This window comes from Lepidochelys kempii, chromosome 22 (assembly GCF_965140285.1).
Source record: "Lepidochelys kempii isolate rLepKem1 chromosome 22, rLepKem1.hap1, whole genome shotgun sequence".
Taxonomy (NCBI): domain Eukaryota; kingdom Metazoa; phylum Chordata; order Testudines; family Cheloniidae; genus Lepidochelys; species Lepidochelys kempii.
The window spans coordinates 21,830,330-21,847,778 of NC_136401.1; the positions used below are offsets into that span (position 1 = coordinate 21,830,330).

Genomic DNA, 17,449 nt, shown 5'->3' on the forward strand with positions numbered 1-17,449 from the left:
CACGTCAGAGCCAAGTGCTGGGGTCCCCAGGAGCTGCTGTGCCCACAAGAGGGGGGATTACTGTTCAGTTAGCCTGGGAGCTCTGTGGCCAGAGAGGGCACAGGCCGTGGGGCTCCAAGGCTGAAATGAGCCAGGAACAGGTCTGCACTCTGTCGTTGGCTTCACCATCCCTGTGCCCTGGACAGCAGCAGCTGATGTGGCTGGAGCCGCCAGCCCCATAGGAGCCAGCAATAATCAGATACCTAATGACCATTGCTCTCCAGCTCTAGTAACTGGCCAGGCATTAAAGAGGGGCTGTGAGGAAGGGTGGTCCAGTGGGCAGTGCGGTGGATGGGACTCAAGAGATCTGGGTTCATCTCCCAGCTGAGCTACAGATGTTGACATCTCATCTCTCCAGCTGTACAACGGTGAGAATACTGTCCTGCCTCTGTGGGGGGTCGCGAGGATAAAACCCATTCCCCACGGCAAGGCCCTTGGACACTAGGGCTCTGGGGGCCACGAAAGGACCTGGCTAACTGCAGTACTCAGCTAGCTGTCCTTACTCTGTACTGTGTGCCCACTAAAATTTAGCAAGAACACAACGTGTTACGTGCGTGGCCAAACAGATTCCAGCCGTGCTCCACGGGGTGAAAAGCTAGAGAATTAGGAGCTGTTAGTGAACATACACTTCTGTATTAACCGACAGAGTGAGGAACTTCCTTACTAGTCACAACAAACCACCACCACCACCAAGGCGCATTTAATTGTTTTTAAGCACATTCAAACCAGTCTGAGATTTCCCTCGTGCTGGGGATGCGCTGAGACACACAGGGGTTAATGTCCACTGCTGCACTTGGAGAATTAAAGACAATTCTTCAATCCCCAGGCACGTGGGTAGGGTGCACCCAACTCCCTGCTCAGCACGCTCAAAGTTTATCCCACAAACAGCATCAGTGAGGTGGCCGAATGCAGTTTATCAGCTGCAGATACAGCCAATAGGCCACGCAGTCAGAAACAGAATAGTTTTGTTGCATTATACAACTCAGGATCATAAAATAATGAAGCAGATAAATTTTATAATGCATAGCATTACACCAGCATATACCATAAAATGTGAAAGACAAATAACTAGGTGCAAGTTATAATGAAGAGAAAGCCTCCAGTCTGAGACACACAACTATGAATTATTGACTAAGGTTTTACACTCTCAAGGATGTGAGGAGGAATATTTTTCCATCAAAAATTTGCATAATTCACTCCTATAAACCTGGGCAGAATATAGAGTACGATTTTACATCAACAAGTCAGGCTTTGCATTGCAGATGCCAGAGATTTTTTTATATCCATACGGAATATTAACATAAAATACAATAAAAAGAAAGGCATTCACTTCCTAGCGCCTCTTTCCCAGCTAAAAGGGGCAGCTCTTGACCGACTCCAACAAAGGAACAGACTGAGTCAGTAACTACGGCTTGGCTCAGCTGACATTTCCTACAATACACAGGTTAGCGGTCATACGGGGGTCAGCTGCCCCATCCTTTCACCCGCCTCACGCAAGTTACCTGAAAAAGGTTACCTGGGAAAGCTGACAGCCCCAGTATGCCCTGGCACAGGCTGGAGCGAACCCATTTACTGGTGGGTGTCATTCAAGCTTTGAGGGCCAACTATCACGTTTCTGACCATCACTGGACAACAACAATGCTTTCCTGGGGCTTGGAGATATACGAGTTGGCCAGGACAGGTCTTGGCCTTGGTTCCCACCCGCCTCGCACAGCCCTGATTTCCTTTCAGCCTGAAGGGAAGACTGGAGAAGGGGTGGAGTCTCCTTGCTCCGAGATGTGCCAGCAAAGATGGCGACTGGGCATTACAGCTCTTGTGATATGGTGGACACTGCGCTGTTGGAAGCCGAGCCAACACCAACACCATACACAATAGGCTGCCAGGCAGCTGAAAGAAGGCTGTCCTGACCCTCTAGGACTCGCACAACCCTGCTCACTCCTGTTCCCATCTCCTTGCGTCTTCCTCCCTGCTCCATAGCTAATCATTGTAACTGCCCATCCTCCAGCCATCTCTGCGCCTTTTGCCTCGCACACCTCTCAGCCAGGAGCGCACCCCCACCCTGACCCAGCCATCTGGACCACAATATTCCTCTCTGCTCCAAGTCCACTTTGGCACGTCCTCTCCCAGGCAGCTCCTAGGTCTCCCACGCAAAGAAGGGAGAACAGTTTCTTGCAAGCTCCCCCTGGCAGGGACCCTGTGCTCCTAGGTCACTGCAAACCATCTAACTTGCAGCCGGTGCAGTAACAATAGCTAAACAGTAAAGTCCCAGTGGAGGACAAGGACCTAAAAATTCAGAGGCATGCTGGAAAGAAAATGCCGGCAAGATTTCTCTTATACTGTAGTCTCCTGAACTCCTAGTGCCACCTTCCCCTGCCCCAAAAATAACCAAGGAGAGAGCAAAAAATAAGCCTGCAGGTTATAAACCAGCTTTTGTGTTCGACAAAGGTCACTGCTATAAAAGAAAACAGGGAAGCTGTGTGGCATTGTAGAGAGAAGACAAGCTTCCGAAAGAAAGGCCAGCTTTGGCCAGCGAGCACCCTAAAATAGTGATGAGTCGTCCCTGACCCCACGGAGGGCGACCAGGTGGGAATCATCAGAGAAGCAAACAAAGGTCCCTGCAATTCCAAGTGCCTGCACAGCATCCCCCCTCTGGAGACACATGGGGCTTCCAGTCCTTCCTGCTGACAAGAAGTGAGGGGGAGCAGGCCGTGTCTCTTGAGAACTCCCAACCCAGCAGCAGAGCAAAGCTGTTGGGATATACAGATACATACACACACACACACACACACAGTGATTCATATATCCATGTAATATGTTATAGGTCATTGAGGCCTGGTATGAATGACGCATGCTTGACATGGATATGTGCATTGCAAGTTGGCAACCGAAGCAAGAACTTAAGGTCAAGAACTATTAGAACTATTTGTGGAAAAACAATATAGAGAATCAGCAGAAAAGGAAACAACACCAGCTGGACTGATATAAAATTGTGTCAGAAATGGAGGAGATGGCATGCCTTGGATCATGGCGGCCCGCCCAGGATTGTCTCTGGAATTGTGTGGGTGGAAGGCCTAGTAAACAAAGGCAAAAAACCGATGACATGATGGAATGGACTATAAATGGATGCCTATGATTTCAGCAAATCAGAGTCGTTTATTGATCCAGAGCCCCGTGTGGATATAAATGTGGTTTTCACTGGCTCCTCACATCTTATGATCAGAAGGAATCTCGACTGGCCATTAGGACCATTCTGACCTTTGGACTCTGGTATAGTATGTTTGGAGTGTGACTGTGGAGTGAGTAAGGTTTGTTTTGTAATCAACAGCGTTTAGAATATTATATACCAACACTGTGTCCGGTATCTGCCAGCTCCCAATCCTGCAGGGAGACCTCTATTGCGGATCTAACAAGGGAACCCAGCCTCTGGGAGAAACGAGTTGTCTGCACTAATACTGGGAAGGGGAAGCCAGCCAGCTTCTTGGCAATAACCTGGAAAACAGGGGCCTCAGCCCGGCCCCTCTGGGCATCTGCACACTGCTGGGGGGGGGCCACTCAGTCCCTGCCCTTCCACTGGCCTGGCCTGCTTCCAGCACCTCAGAATCTTTTCTTTATAGTCTTGATCAGGCACAGAACTATGAATGCAAATCTGCATGGGAGTCCAGCTCGCTGGCCTGTGTCCTTTGTATATTTAACACTTGCTGGATATTGCAATTGGCTACAGAAAGTGATGGCCATCTCAGAGACTGAACAATAAAGTGGAACTGCTGGCAGGCCTCCCACTATGATAACGCCTTCCCAATAAAGAGCCTTTGAGAATACTTAGGGTCCAGTTAATAAAATACACTCAGCCCTGCCACACTCCAGGTGCTTGTGCACCCGCAACCGGTGCTCAGGTTCCATTCACAGCACAAGAGAATCAGGACACTGTCAATACTAAATAAAAGTTTTGCCTCTCTAGAGCGTCTTCCATCCAGCGGGCTTTGCACACTGCCCTGCAGCCACTGCCATGGCACCCATGCAAGGGAGGGTTACACTCCCATTTCACTGAGGAGGAAACACTCATCCAGGGAGGTTCAGTGACTGGGCCTGGGTCACGCGATGAGCCAAGGGCAGTCCTGGACAGTGAACCCCCCTTCTCCTGACTCTCAGCCTGATGCCCGACTCTCCAGACCACATTCCAATTGCAGTAAAAGTACAAGAATCCCAGCTGAGGAAACGTACTGACCAATCAGCCCCAGTTGCGTGCAGTCCCCCCACCCAACATTGTCATGTGCTGGGATAGCTCCTACACAACGTGCCCCTTCCTGCTGTGAGGGATGGCACGACTGTAGTAAACATCATTCATCCACCTCACAAGCACAAACACACACCGCAGAGCCCCGGACACAGACTGAGCCTGCAGTTAATCCAGCTTTAGGAAAATAAATTTGGCTTTCACTAAAAAAGTCATTATTTATCCAGCAAGGGAGGAAGGCTGCAGCTTCACAGTCCCCAGAGCGGTATATACCATGCAGGAAAAACAGGCTTGGGGGGGTGGGGGAGGGCTGGGTAAGCAGGAAAAAAAACGTAATGCATAAACAAACAGCACTGCTGAGTCCCGCAGTAATATATGATAATGACAATCCGCAAAGGCAACACACACTGTTCTAATGGGACACAAGAGAGTTTAATGAGCTACGACTTCTCGGCTTTCTATGGCAATGTAATTCAATTAACAGCTACAGAAACCTTTCCTCTCTGGCTGCGTGTGCTAGTGGGGTGTGGAGCAGGCAAAGCAGATTTGGGGGAATGGGCACGGAGGGGCGGGGACTGTTTCTGACGGCTGGCAAGGACGTCTCTGCCTTGTGACAAGTCTTCAAAGCACCCTGTAAAAACTCCGCTCCCGAGGGGAGCCGTGGCCACACAAAACTTTACACATGAATGACATGAGTCTTGCAGTGTGGCTCCAATGGCGATGGCAGACAAAACGCTGGGGGGCAGCAGGAGGGGAGGAGGGATGGCAAGAAACTGAGGAAGGGGAGGACTGTTCCCAAGCACCAGGGAGCATGTGAGTCACCGCAGGACACAGAAGCCAAGCAGGGGGGCACAGGAGAGCGCTCAGAGACTGGTGCAAGAGCTCTCCTCCCTGGGTCGCTGCTCCATACCTTGGGAGGGCTGCCAGCCCCCTAGTGCAGTTAACTGCTGGCTGTGTGGCGACTGGAGAAAGGGAAAAGGGTCATGGCAGGTGTGTGTTACGTGGGGGAGGGCGGATGGCTGGACTAGTGACTAAAGCACAGGGCTGAGAGGCTGCAGTCTGACACTGATATCCTGTGTGACCTTGGGCGGGTGACTTCCCCCCTCTGCGGTTCCCTGTCTGTGAAAGGGGGACAGCAGCACCTCCCTGCCTCCCGGGACCTTGGGAACGGCGCCAAGATCCTGGAATTTGAGGGGCTACAGAAGTGCAAAGCACTAACAAATCTGTAGCCACCTTAGGCTTCCTGTTTGTCACGATGCTGCATGCCAGGCCAGAGGGAACTTCACAGCCCCACTAGAAACAGAACCTGCTGCCGCAGCTCTCGGGCTAAAGGAGAATCTCTTAGCAGCACAGGCCCCATGACACACAACTGGGCAGTTCTGATTCCATCCAATCCACAGCACTGGTGTGTTCACACACTAGTCAGTACATTCATGTAAACTAGTCTGGTCATTGCATGTGGCGAGTCTGGATTTCTTTGTGCAGAGGGGCTCAATGTGGTGTCATATTTCATGCTTCATTCCAGCAGGTGCTAGTCACCAGCCTCACCCAGCTGTGAGGTGGGTCACTCAGTGACAACGGTCACTCCCGAGTCCTGCTTGGGCCCCTGCCTCCATTGCATCCATCCTTCCAGAAACAGCCCAATTGCCCCTGGAGTCACAGTCCTCTCAGGAGGTGGGCAGATCGCCCAGCTGCAATGGAGACAGATGTTAATCACTGGCCATTGCAGAAGCCCCATTACCCTCTTCTGAACGGCGTTCGTATCTCCCTCTAGTAGCTGCGGTTCACAGAGGTATGAATCCTAGCATCGGCGCAGCTAATGAGGCTCAAGGGGTAGAGGGCTGTGTTTGGAGCGGGAGGTCTGGGTTCCAGCTGGCCACACCACGTGTGGATTGTGTAGCTGATAAACATAGGTCTTCCAAGAGCCAAGAGGAGAAAAGATTAGGGGTGGATGAGTTCCCTGCACCCACTGAGCTCAAACCACCCTGAACCAGTGAGATGGGGCATAGGAGAGGGAGACTCTTGGATCTCAAGGCAGCCTTCACCCCACAAAGCTTCCAGTGACTCAGTGACTGCTGTCCTGTGGATTAGGCAGCATGAGCCCGGTGCTGAGATGAGCTGCCCCTAAAGCGTGTCTCTCCCGCAAAAGAGAAGCAACTGGAAAAGACTTAACAGTTGCACAACAGAGCGAGGCAAAGCCAGGGCCATCCTGAAAGGGGTTAACGGCCAGGGCGCTACGTGCTGCAGACAGGTGACCTTTAGAGAGAGGACAGAGATTCCGGTGGTTACTGGTGCTTGCGTTGGTTACGCTGCTCCTCTGGGGACTGCTGCGCTGCACTCAGCCTTCTGGCACATCTCTGCGCAGACACACACTCCCGGGTGGCCCCATGGTTCAGTTAACGGGAAGACTCAGAAGAGCACGCGCAGAGAGAGACATACCCACTGAGCAGCCCCAGGAACAATCTAAGTGCACAGCTGCCTCCGCCTCTGCCCATCCACAGCCCATCATGGCAGCGCTGGCCTTTCGTTTCTAACAGAACTTTGCAGCCATCAGCTGACCTGCCCAGACCTCGCTCATCACGCTGATGGCCTCATGGCCCAGCCAGCCTCCACCAGCTTCCCTAGCAGCTGCCCCTGCAGAAAAAAGGGGTCAAGAGTTTAAAAGGACTTTTAAAGAATAGGCACCAGGCACCGAAGTATCTGGCACACAACTGAGCTTTCAGATTTCCCCTTCATGGCGTTGCTTGTGTGCGCTAAATGCCAGGGCAGCAGTAAGAACATACAGCCCTGTGCACAGAGCAGAGATGAGCCTGGAACCACACACCCAAAACTTTGTGGGAGAAGGGGGGTCCATGAATCCCATGAGCAGCCTCCACCTCTGGACTGGCACCCTGGACGCAGCTCATTAGGAAGCAGCGGCCACGTCCAAACCTCCGTCTGGCCTCGGGGTGTTGGTCCAGCTCTTTACAAATAACCCCAAACTTCAGGCTGTTTGCAATTCAGATCCAGGTTGCACAGCCCGAGCAGAGGAGGGGAAAGGCTGCGCATTTGGTTGGCAGGGGCTGGTGCAAACTGTTTCTCCACTGCCTGCCGTGGAGGCTGTTCACAGCATGCCCAACTCAGGCTGCCAAGCGCCAGTGCTCCCTGCATGCCCAGCTGCTGAGCCCTAACCAAGTTATCACACACACTTTCCTGTCTCCTGCAGGCCCGCTCCCCCTCCCCAGGCAGAATGTGGCCACCCCGGAATTCCGGTCTCTACAAATCCAAAATTGGTTCTACAGAAAAGTGACCAACCAGCAAAACCACCAGAGCCAGTCTCTGGGCAGGATGGGGTGGGGGCAAAGGGGGCATGGGAAAGGCTGCTCTGCAGCTGAGCAATTAGCCCATTTCCCTGAGAGCAGCGGGCTCAGAGGGCAGCTCTGTTGCAAGCTTTGCTTCGCTGACATGCACTTATTGATGTTTGATTAAAAGCAGCACAGTGGATGTAAACATATCAACTTCTCAGCGCTGCCGGGTTCCCAGGAGAGCAGCGTGCTGCCCGGAGAGGGGAAAGCAGCAAAAGCAACACCACGTACATTTTACATTCTAATTTCCCACAGCCTGGATTGGCGCTCCGTGGATCAAACAGGGAGCTAAAGGATTTCCCGTTGCACCAAATCTCCTTGAGCTGGGCTAGGGCTAGGGCTGTGCACCCTCTTCAAGAGACCTTTCTCTCTCTTGCTCCCCTCCCTTCTCACCGGTTTGGGCCTCTTTCCAGGATGACGAGCCCCCTAGGGAAGGAGAAAGCCAATCTAACCAATGAAGTGCTGCACCATTCCCAGGGGACGGAGAGCGGGGCAGAGAGTGAGCTGAGGGGAGAAAATCAATTTCAGAAACTAGACAGTTGTCAAGACATGGTGTCACCTGTTCCGGCTTGTGAAATGGCTCCACAGAGGCTCCCGCCACTGAGTGGGGCTTGGCCGCCTGGCAGATGCTTTACATTTTAATTCAACAGTAACGGAAACGCAGCCACCAGCAGACCAGCTCAAACTCCTGCTCAGGGAGGAGACGGGATGAAGAGACTAGAGCATGGCAGGTGATGGGGGAGTCAGGACTCCTGGGTTCTATTCCCACCTCTGGGAGGGAGAGTGGTTGTAGGAATGAGAGCAGGGGTGCAGGGACCCAGGATGCCTGGGCTCTATTCCTAGCTCTAGAAAGGACTATGGGCTACTGGTCAGAAAGACAGAAAGGGAGAGTCCGGTCTCTGCCCCTGACTTGCAGCGAGACTCTGGGAGAGTTAGTGGACTCTTTTTACCTGCTCTATGGACAGGAAAACTGACATTTATCCCATTCCAGGGGGAGCGGTGAGGCTTAGTTAACATACGCTTGCCAAGTGCCCTGAGTTCCTGGCCTGGATGAATGGGCCATGGAAGGACAAAGTATTGTTAGAGGACACATCGCTCACCCAGGGGCTCACCCTCTCGACTCACCCCTCCTGAACATACTCCAGCCAAAGATTCACAGCCTCGCTCACTGTGTGGCCCTGTGACTCACTCTGGTGAGGTAGCAGCCCACCATGTTCAGACTGTTTACACACGATACCGTGCTAGACTGAAGCCCCTGGTTAGCAACAGAGCCAAACCAGCAGGCCAGGGCAAGCTTCCCCCAGGCTGCACTCTTCCGAGAGGCCAGCTCAGGAGGCCAGAGGGGAGTGATCAAACCCCATGACCCCCTCCATCTATCAACCTTGCTCCTGAGGCACCAGCTAGAGAACAAGGGGCAATGTGTCTACCCTGCCTGCTGGGAACCAGACTGACACCCCACAAATTCAAGACAGGTGGAAGGGAAAAACCCCCAGGGAGTGAAGGAAAAAAGTCACACTTTAAAGACTCTGCACCACGCAAAGCGGCACAGGGGTCATGCTGCAGCAAAGCTAACCCCATGCTTCCACAAGTCATGAGCCATGCCACAATATCACGAGACTAGCTTAAAAATAGTGAGATTCAAAATATAATAAATGGTCGGGTTTCTTTGCCTTCTGGTGTCTGAGTCTTTAGGATGCATTTGGGTCACATTTTCAGGCTATTTGCTACAAACAGGAAGGCTAGAAATTAACTTTTTATTTTAAAGGAAAGTGGAAATTCTCCTCTCATCACAGGACTCCAGGACCTGGGGCTTTAGAAAACACGGATTACTGCAGGACTCATGATAAAGACGTGAGAATTGGTGATAAAATAAAAGTGACACACCCGCACGCACCCTCTCCCACCACATACCTTGGAATTTTCCCTATTTCATTCCAACTTCAAACCCTACAGGGCACCTGTTCTGGATGCTCACTGAGCTGGAGCCAGGAGGGAAACTGGCTTACACCAGACACTGGAGTAGGACCAAATGCTTCCACTCAAGCTAATTAAATCATCGCATCTGTGCAAGGTTTGCTGCACCACGGCTTCAGGAATTCCCCTGGCAGGGGCGCAGCCAGGGAAGGGGAGGAAGAGTTCTGACACAGCTTCTGGCTGTTACTGCCTCTCTCTTGGCCTTTTCTGGGGATGGCTGGGAAGTTCCTGATGGAGGAAACCCTGGAAGTGTCCACCTCTTTATGGAAGCTGGATACCGTGGCACAGAGGCTCGTCACTGGACACACTGGGACCTGTTACCGCCCAGAGTACAGAGCCCTGGGCATGCGCGGCTGCGGTAGAGGCGTGTGGGACGGGTGTGCCCAGGGGAACAGCTCCAGGTTGGACTCACATTTCCAGCATTAAGTCACTGGACATCCTGACTAATAATAGTCCATGTGTCTACAGCCCCTTCCAGCCAAGGATCTCACAGCAAGGGAACTTTTCTCTGGTTACGGGTCCTACAGGGACCCAGCATGCAGCTGGGGACACTGTGGTTCAGAGGTGAAATGGCACCCAAAGTCACATGACGAGGCATGGCTGGGAGTGGAACCCAGGAGTCCTGACTGCCAGCTCCTAGCTCTGATGGCAAGGCCACACCCTGGGGGAACTGGGGGTGCACGAAGCATCATTCAGATCTCCCACCCTGCCGTGGCTTCCCTAAACCTCTCCTTGCAATATGAATTGGGGGCATGGGGCATCAGTGCCTCTGTGCCACAGGAATGGAGTCCCATGGCCTTCAGGCTGCAGAGGGTTGCTCTTTACAGCCAGGCTCTACCAGTCTCAGAAGGAAAAGTTCAGACAAGCAGCATCCCTTCCCCTCTGCGGCTGGAACGTTAATAACCCTTCTCGTGCAAGGTCTCTTGCCCTGGTCTCTCTCTGTTAATAATTTCCTCTCTCTCTGCCTACATGGTTTTGACAAGTGGCTGAGATTCCAGCTGAGTGTCCACCGCGGCATGGGCTGCGCTGAGGTCCCTGGGGGGAGAGGAGCTGCGAAGACGGTGGGGAGAGAGGCCCGAGAATCCACTCCACTGGCCTGATTCATCTGCAAGGCTCTTTTCCTGAGGCGTCACGCAGACTCCATGGGCAGATGTTTCCTACTGCACCAGTTCTCTCCTTCAGAGCGGTGTGCTGCCCAGCCCGGGTTGTGCAGTGATGCCCCCATCTGGTCTGAGCTGTCCGGGGTTTGCTCCGCTCCCAGATTGCAGGCTCAAAGGAACCCACAGGCTCAAAGCAAAATCAACACTTCTCATGAATTTGACTGGAGACAGGAAGAGAACTCACCCTTGCCTGCAGGTACGTCTGCACTGCAATTAGACACTCAGGGTTGGCCCATGCCCGCTGACTTGGCCTTACAGAGCTTGGGCTGGTGGAGACGTTCGGGCTCAGGCTAGAGCCCAGTGCAAGGACCCTGCGAAGTGGGAGGGTCCCAGAGCTCAGGCTGCAGCCCGAGCTGGTATGTCTGCACGGCCCTGAAACAGCCCCACAGCCTGAGCCTGAGTCAGCGGGCACGGGCCGGCTGTGGGTGTCTGATTGCTGTGCAGACACAGCCTGAGGCCACACCAGCATCCAGCTCCATCCCCACCCCAGACCTGCATGTCATGGCTCTGGCCCCATCATCACATCAGTCCCCATTGTGGATTCTGAGCTGCTTGCACCTTGTTGTATTTTGGCTTGTGGCAAGGCTGAGGGATGCCAGCACACCTGTGTGCAGGGCACTTGGTGAAGGATTGAGGTGTGAGAGAGAGGAGGGAAAGCACAGAGAGGCCATAGGCACGGTGAGGCCGGCACGGCCCAGCACCACTGGGGTGGGGTAAGTGTAACGCAGCAGCCAGTCGAGCCAGCTGAGGACCCCCTGGCCCCTTATGACTTTCCGGTGACTTAGTGTGCGGTAGTCGTGTCAGGGCAGGTGCGGGAAGGGCATTGAGAGGCGTCTGCACAAAGGTCTCAAGTCAAATCCTCTCCAGCTCACCTGCTTTCCCAGCAAAGCCCCGGACGCCCCTGCCGACAGCCAGCCTGGCAGCAGCCACAGAGAGGCGGAGACAGGTGAGCAGGAGGACAGCATCCAAAACTCACCAGCCATGAGGGAGTCAGATGCCATCCCGTGACACAAATGATAAACTGGACAGACGGACAAGCCTGGGATCTAGCAGGGTGGCCCTCCCCTGGTAGGAAGGGTCTAAGGCCCGATGTACAATGCTGTCGTACTCAAGGCACTCCTGAAACATCATGGCAAGAGAGAGCTCTTCCTTGTGCGGGAGGTGCCGGCACAGAAGGGTTTCTACCTTGGTGTCTCAATTTGTCAGAGATGCTGGGCACCCGCTGAAACCACTGGGAGCTGTGTATGCTCAGCACCTTTGAAAAATCAGCCCCTGTATCTATGCACCGTTCGCTTCCACCACGGCACACGGCAGGGTCAGGAGGGCAGCCAACACGGCGGCAGAACGTGCATTGTAGGGTCGCTGTTTTTAAAGGTTTCCTTTGGGAACTATTTTTCTGGCAGTTACTAACATTCCCCCCCACCCCTCCTCACCTCCTCCCTCCAAATCACAAGCCAGAACAGCCACCTCCTCCCCAAACAGCATTTCCTTCTCTTGTTCCGCCTTTGTGTCCCTCTTTCTTGTTAACAAGACACAAACAAGAGACTGATCCCATCTGGTGGGCAGAGATAAGATTGCTCCAAAGGGAATTGGCAATGCGCTGTGCGTTCTGCCATCCTGAGCCCAGGCCGGGGGTAAGGAAAGCAGCACCATGCTGGAGTGACAATCGAATGAAAAGGGCAACAAAGAATGATCCTTTTTTTTTTTTTTTTTTTTTTTTTTAAAAGAGCTGGCTCTGTGATGTTAATTTGATTGCACCCATTTCGGCTTCTTGTCTACACTGATTAGCTGAGTTTCACCTGAAGCATGAGATTAATTCAAATTGCATGGAAGCAATCAGTTATGCTCTTGGAGTACTGACAGCGAACCTCCAAATACATCCCAGCTTGGTGCCTCTGCTGGGCCTGCTGGCAGGGAGCATGCATGTGCCAGAGCGGGGGCACGCGCATTCCACGTGCGTGTGCACACCGTCTCCCAACTCCATCTTAGAGCCTTGACCATGCAAGGTGCTGTGCTGGGCGCCCTCCAGCACCATGGACTTTCAAAGGGAGCTGAAGGTGCTCAGCATCTCGAACGAGGAGCTCAGTACCCAGCAAGAGCCACACCTAGAGTTTCCACAATGTCCCCCAGCCCCGGTGAGAAGGGGTTTCCAAGTGACTGTATAAAGGATGACTCTCCCTTTTGCTGCATGCTTTCAATCCTGTCTTAGCTCCCTAGTCCCTAGGGAAGGTCTGTGAATATCTTTAAACCACTACACAGGCTGGGACAGACTGGCTGCCTGACAGCCACGCGCTGGTCAGGAGAGGCTCAGGTACCCAAACAACTGGAGTGCAGCGCATCGACACAGCTCACGTCAGAATTGTGCCCTGCTACCGCTTTTAATGGTTGCTCTCCTGAGCACTACTTTTAAAGGGACAAAACATATGGAAATAGTCCCATGCTGGGAATTTGCTAATAGAGACGAAAGCAGCTGGTTGGATTGTTAACCTCCCCTGCAGCATTTGCAAGCTGCAGGCCAGTTGCCACACCATTGCTCACACTGAGGAGTATCGTCCTCCAAAGGAGCCCCATTGCCTTCGGCCTTCCTCACAGGGGACAGGACAACTCAGAGTCAGGACATTATAATCTGCACTCAAGCACTGCACGAAGGCCAGGGAGAAAACTGACGGATTTCTGCTCGCTGTCCAGCTAAGGCAGAGCGCTGAAACGTAGAAAAAGCATTACAGGTGAAATGCAAATCTGATTCTTAAAACTCCTGGAATTTTACACAAGGAAGCGTTTGTTTGTTTGAAATCGTTATTTTAAACTTGACAGCATCACCTTAAATTTCCCTCCAGAGCACAAAAATGCTCTTTAGAAAACCCTGCATGTAAATTCACTATGTTATTATCACACACTTACAGCCTAGAGACTAGCCAAGCGTGGGCCCCATTGTGCAGGGGCTGTACAGACACTCCCTGGCCTAAAGAGCGACAAAAATAGGTATTTCAGCAGGTGCAGGACCAGGGGAACGTGAGACCAGCAAGTGTGCAGGCACCGAGGGTGCTGCTCCTCCCCGAGAGCGCGGCTGGCCTATGCGCTAACAGTCCAGGCTTTGATGAAGCCGTCGATAAAATTATGCTTTTATCTTACAAAGTCTGAAAATCCATAGTCCAAAAAGCAGCACGACAGATCAAAACTTCCGTTCCTACCTCTTGTCATCTCTCCTGCCCCCACTCACTCTGCTGAGGCATGTCCAAGAGATTGGGGAACATGGACAGTTAGATGGAGGCCCAATGAGACCCCTGCCCTGTGGACTTTTTAAGAACGTCTGATATCATGCTCTGCAAGCTCAGCCGAAGAGGGAAGCTGTTTCAGATGCTTTCCCATTTCTCTGTAAATGCTATAGACATCCTGATTGTTGGCCTATTATCCAGACACTTGATCATCTCTCCAAAGGAAAGGTGATGGCCCTCTGAAATCTTCAATATTGTACTCATGTCATTGTCAAACCAGCTGACAGGGAATGGGGCTGGGGGGAGGGAGGATAGGTAGCAAAGGTGGAGAAAGCAGCAACTGCTGGAAAATGAGCTCAAGCCACTGGAGGGGGACTAGGGCAGGGTCTGGAAGCCCCTGAAGGCCACCCCCCCTCACTCCAAAATGTGTCTTGCGAACAGCAACCCGAGCTGTCCCGCAGCACTGTTGGTTTTCACGCCTGCTGCCGTGTTTTCTGCACACACAAAGCATGTCCCTTTAAGTCTCTGCACCTTTTATTTCAGATTAGCGGGAACAAAAATGAACAGATGCAACATCTCCCCAAGAGAGCACAGTGTGTGACTTGCTCTGCTGCAGCAGCCATCTTGAAGCAGAAGTCTGTGTCCGAAAATGGAGGCCCTCCAAGCTGATGGGCAGGCGGGGTTCCTCAGGAAGGTAATGGGACAGCTGCCTTAACAGCTGCACTGATGCACACTCTGGGAGAGAGCTCCAAGGCATGGCCCATACAGAATGACAGACACAGCTTTCTCAACCTGCTCCTTATCTCCCCTCAGTTTACAAAGAGCTCCTTGAACCTGGCTAGCATCCACCCTGCAGCAGAGACGGGACTATCGGAGATCACTCCTGGGCTGGCGGGGAGAGAATGCACCTGGCCTTTGCACTGCAGAGACAGAAACAACGGTACAGGAGCAGCCCCAAATCATCCCCAGGGGAGACGCCACATCTCTTAAGCGCCGTGCATTTGCATCGGACCGGATGCTCAGCGGATGCAAACTAGCATAGCTCCATCACATCCACATGCATGGACTTTCCACCCGCTAAGGATCAGGCCCTCCCTCTCGACACCCAGCATGGTGCATAACTGTGTTCATGCCCCTTTGATCCCCTCACCGGCACTCTGCTCACTGAGCCTTCCCCCAGGATTACTTCTCACATTCCAAATACCTGAGCAACTTTTAACACCTGCCTTTCCCCCTTAAATAAACTCAGCCTGCTACAAAAAAACATTTCCCCGAAAACGTGAAACTTCCTTGCCAAAATCACACTGGCTCAGGACAGGTGCTCTCCGGAGCAGGATCAATGACTAGGTTCAGGGCATAGGGAATAAAATAGATCAGTACAGTAACTCCGCACTTAAAGTCGTCCTGGTTCTGTTCGTTGCTGATCAATTAGGGAACATGCTCCTTTAAAGTTGTGCAATGCTCCCTTATAACTCATTTGGCAGCCACCTGCTTTGTCCACTGCTTGCAGGAAGAGCAGCCCGTTGCAGCGAGCTGGTGGGGGCTTGGAACCAGGGTGGACCGGCAGCCCCCCATCAGCTCCCCGCACCCCTAAGTTCCCTGTGCAGCAGCCACCCAGCAGGCTACCAACTGCCCCCAGTTCAGCTGTCCCTCCCCCCACTGCCGTGTGCTGCTCCTGCCCTCTGCCTTGGAGCTGCTCCCGGGAGCCTCCTGCTTGCTGTGCGGGGGAGTGGGGAAGAGGGGGGCTAATGTCAGGGTGTTCCCCTCCCCCTACTGCTGCCCCCCGCTAACCCCTCTCCATATGGAGCAGGGAAGGACAGGACAGGGCTCAGGAAGGAGCTGCTGTCTCAACTTCCCGATTTTTTTTTAAAGGCAATGTACTTAGAGTCCGGTCAGCGTACTTAAAGGGGCAACGCACCTCTCTCTCTCTCTCTCCCCCACACACAGGGTGTGTGTCTCTGTCTGCCAGGCTGCCTCCCCTCCCTCTGTTGGTGCTGCCTTGCGGAGTGAGAGGCTACATTAACAACAATGTGTTAACCCTTGTGGGCTCAGCCGAACGCTAGTTCATTATTGAGCAGTGAGGCATTCCCTGGGAAATATCCCACCCTCTGACTTCACCACCTCAACCAAGTTTCACAATCATCATTGCTGTGTACAATATTAAATTGTTTGCTTAAAACCTATACTGTGTGTGTGTGTGTGTGTGTGTATTTATAGTTTTTTGTCTGGTGAAAAGAATTTCTCTGGAACCTAACCCCCCTATTTATATTAATTCTTATTGGGAAATTGGATTTGCTTAACATCGTTTCGCTTCAAGTCACATTTTTCAGGAACTTAACTACAATGTTAAGCGAGGAGTTACAGTACTGAATTTGCACTTCCAGAGGGAAAACCCCAAGGTTTAAGAGCCTCTCATGTCTCAAATCAACCCAAGAGAGACTCACTGACTCTCATGTTCTGAACAGAACAGCTGTCTCCCCCCCATACCCCCCCCGCCCTGCCCACTCGGTGTGTCTGTGGAAAGAACCACACCAACATTAACAACAGTTACTTGGGATCCTTACACAAAAGCGTCTACAAACCCCAAGGGACTTTACTAACCATAAATCATGCCAAACCATCTCTGTGATGCCTGCAGCATTATCCCCATCTAACAGGTGGGGAAACAGAGACTGGACCAGGGTCACAGAGCAAGCCAGAGGCTGAGCGGAGACAAGCACCCAAAAGTCCTGACCACAAAAGACAATACTCCTTCATGAGCACACATATGTTCCGTACCGCAGTCTGGGAGCCAACACACAGCCCCGTACTACCTTCTGCCCACTGGTGTGCTCTCACGACTCTCACCCAGTGTTTGTTAAAGGCAGGAAAGAAGGGTGGAGAAATGGCAACCCAAGGGGCTAAACTTCCAAGGAGGATAGAACCAATACAGACTAACACGGCGGTTACTCTGAAACCTGTCATTATGCAAGGCACTGCATTTAGCCTTATGGAGTGGAAATCTATCAACTTAGTCTCTAAGGTGCCACAAGTACTCCTTTTCTTTTTGCGAATACAGACTAACACGGCTGTTACTCTAGAACCAGAGCTGTTTTCTTCACTTGCCACCTGACAAAAGCAGCAGTTCAATCTTTGTGGGGCTGGTGGGTTTGCAGAACCCCAAGCCACACCCATAAATCCCTACATGGGATATTCTCTCTCCATTCTGGTGATCAACACAGTGCCCATCACTGCAGTATCTGGGCACATGGAACATAGAACAGAACCTTCCCCACATATAAGAAGCCTCTAGACCCTTCCCAGCAATGTGGCTTTAAAAGGCCAGTCCCCGTCTCTCTTCCGCGCACAAGCACATTTTGTTTGGACTCTGATTAACTTTCATTTGACTCCATCCACAGTGACCTGCCTTTAAATGAAAGCTCGCACCGATCTCACTTTAATTGGCCTGACATTTCTCTAAACAAAATTAAAAAAATGAAACAA

At 52.2% G+C, this 17,449-nt stretch overlaps 1 protein-coding gene across 2 annotated transcripts in view; it reads right to left on the reverse strand.

Annotated features, from left to right (window-relative positions):
• The window catches only part of DSCAML1 (DS cell adhesion molecule like 1), a 343,849-nt gene that overhangs the window by 126,473 nt on the left and 199,927 nt on the right, over positions 1 to 17,449 (reverse strand). The window lies entirely within an intron of this gene.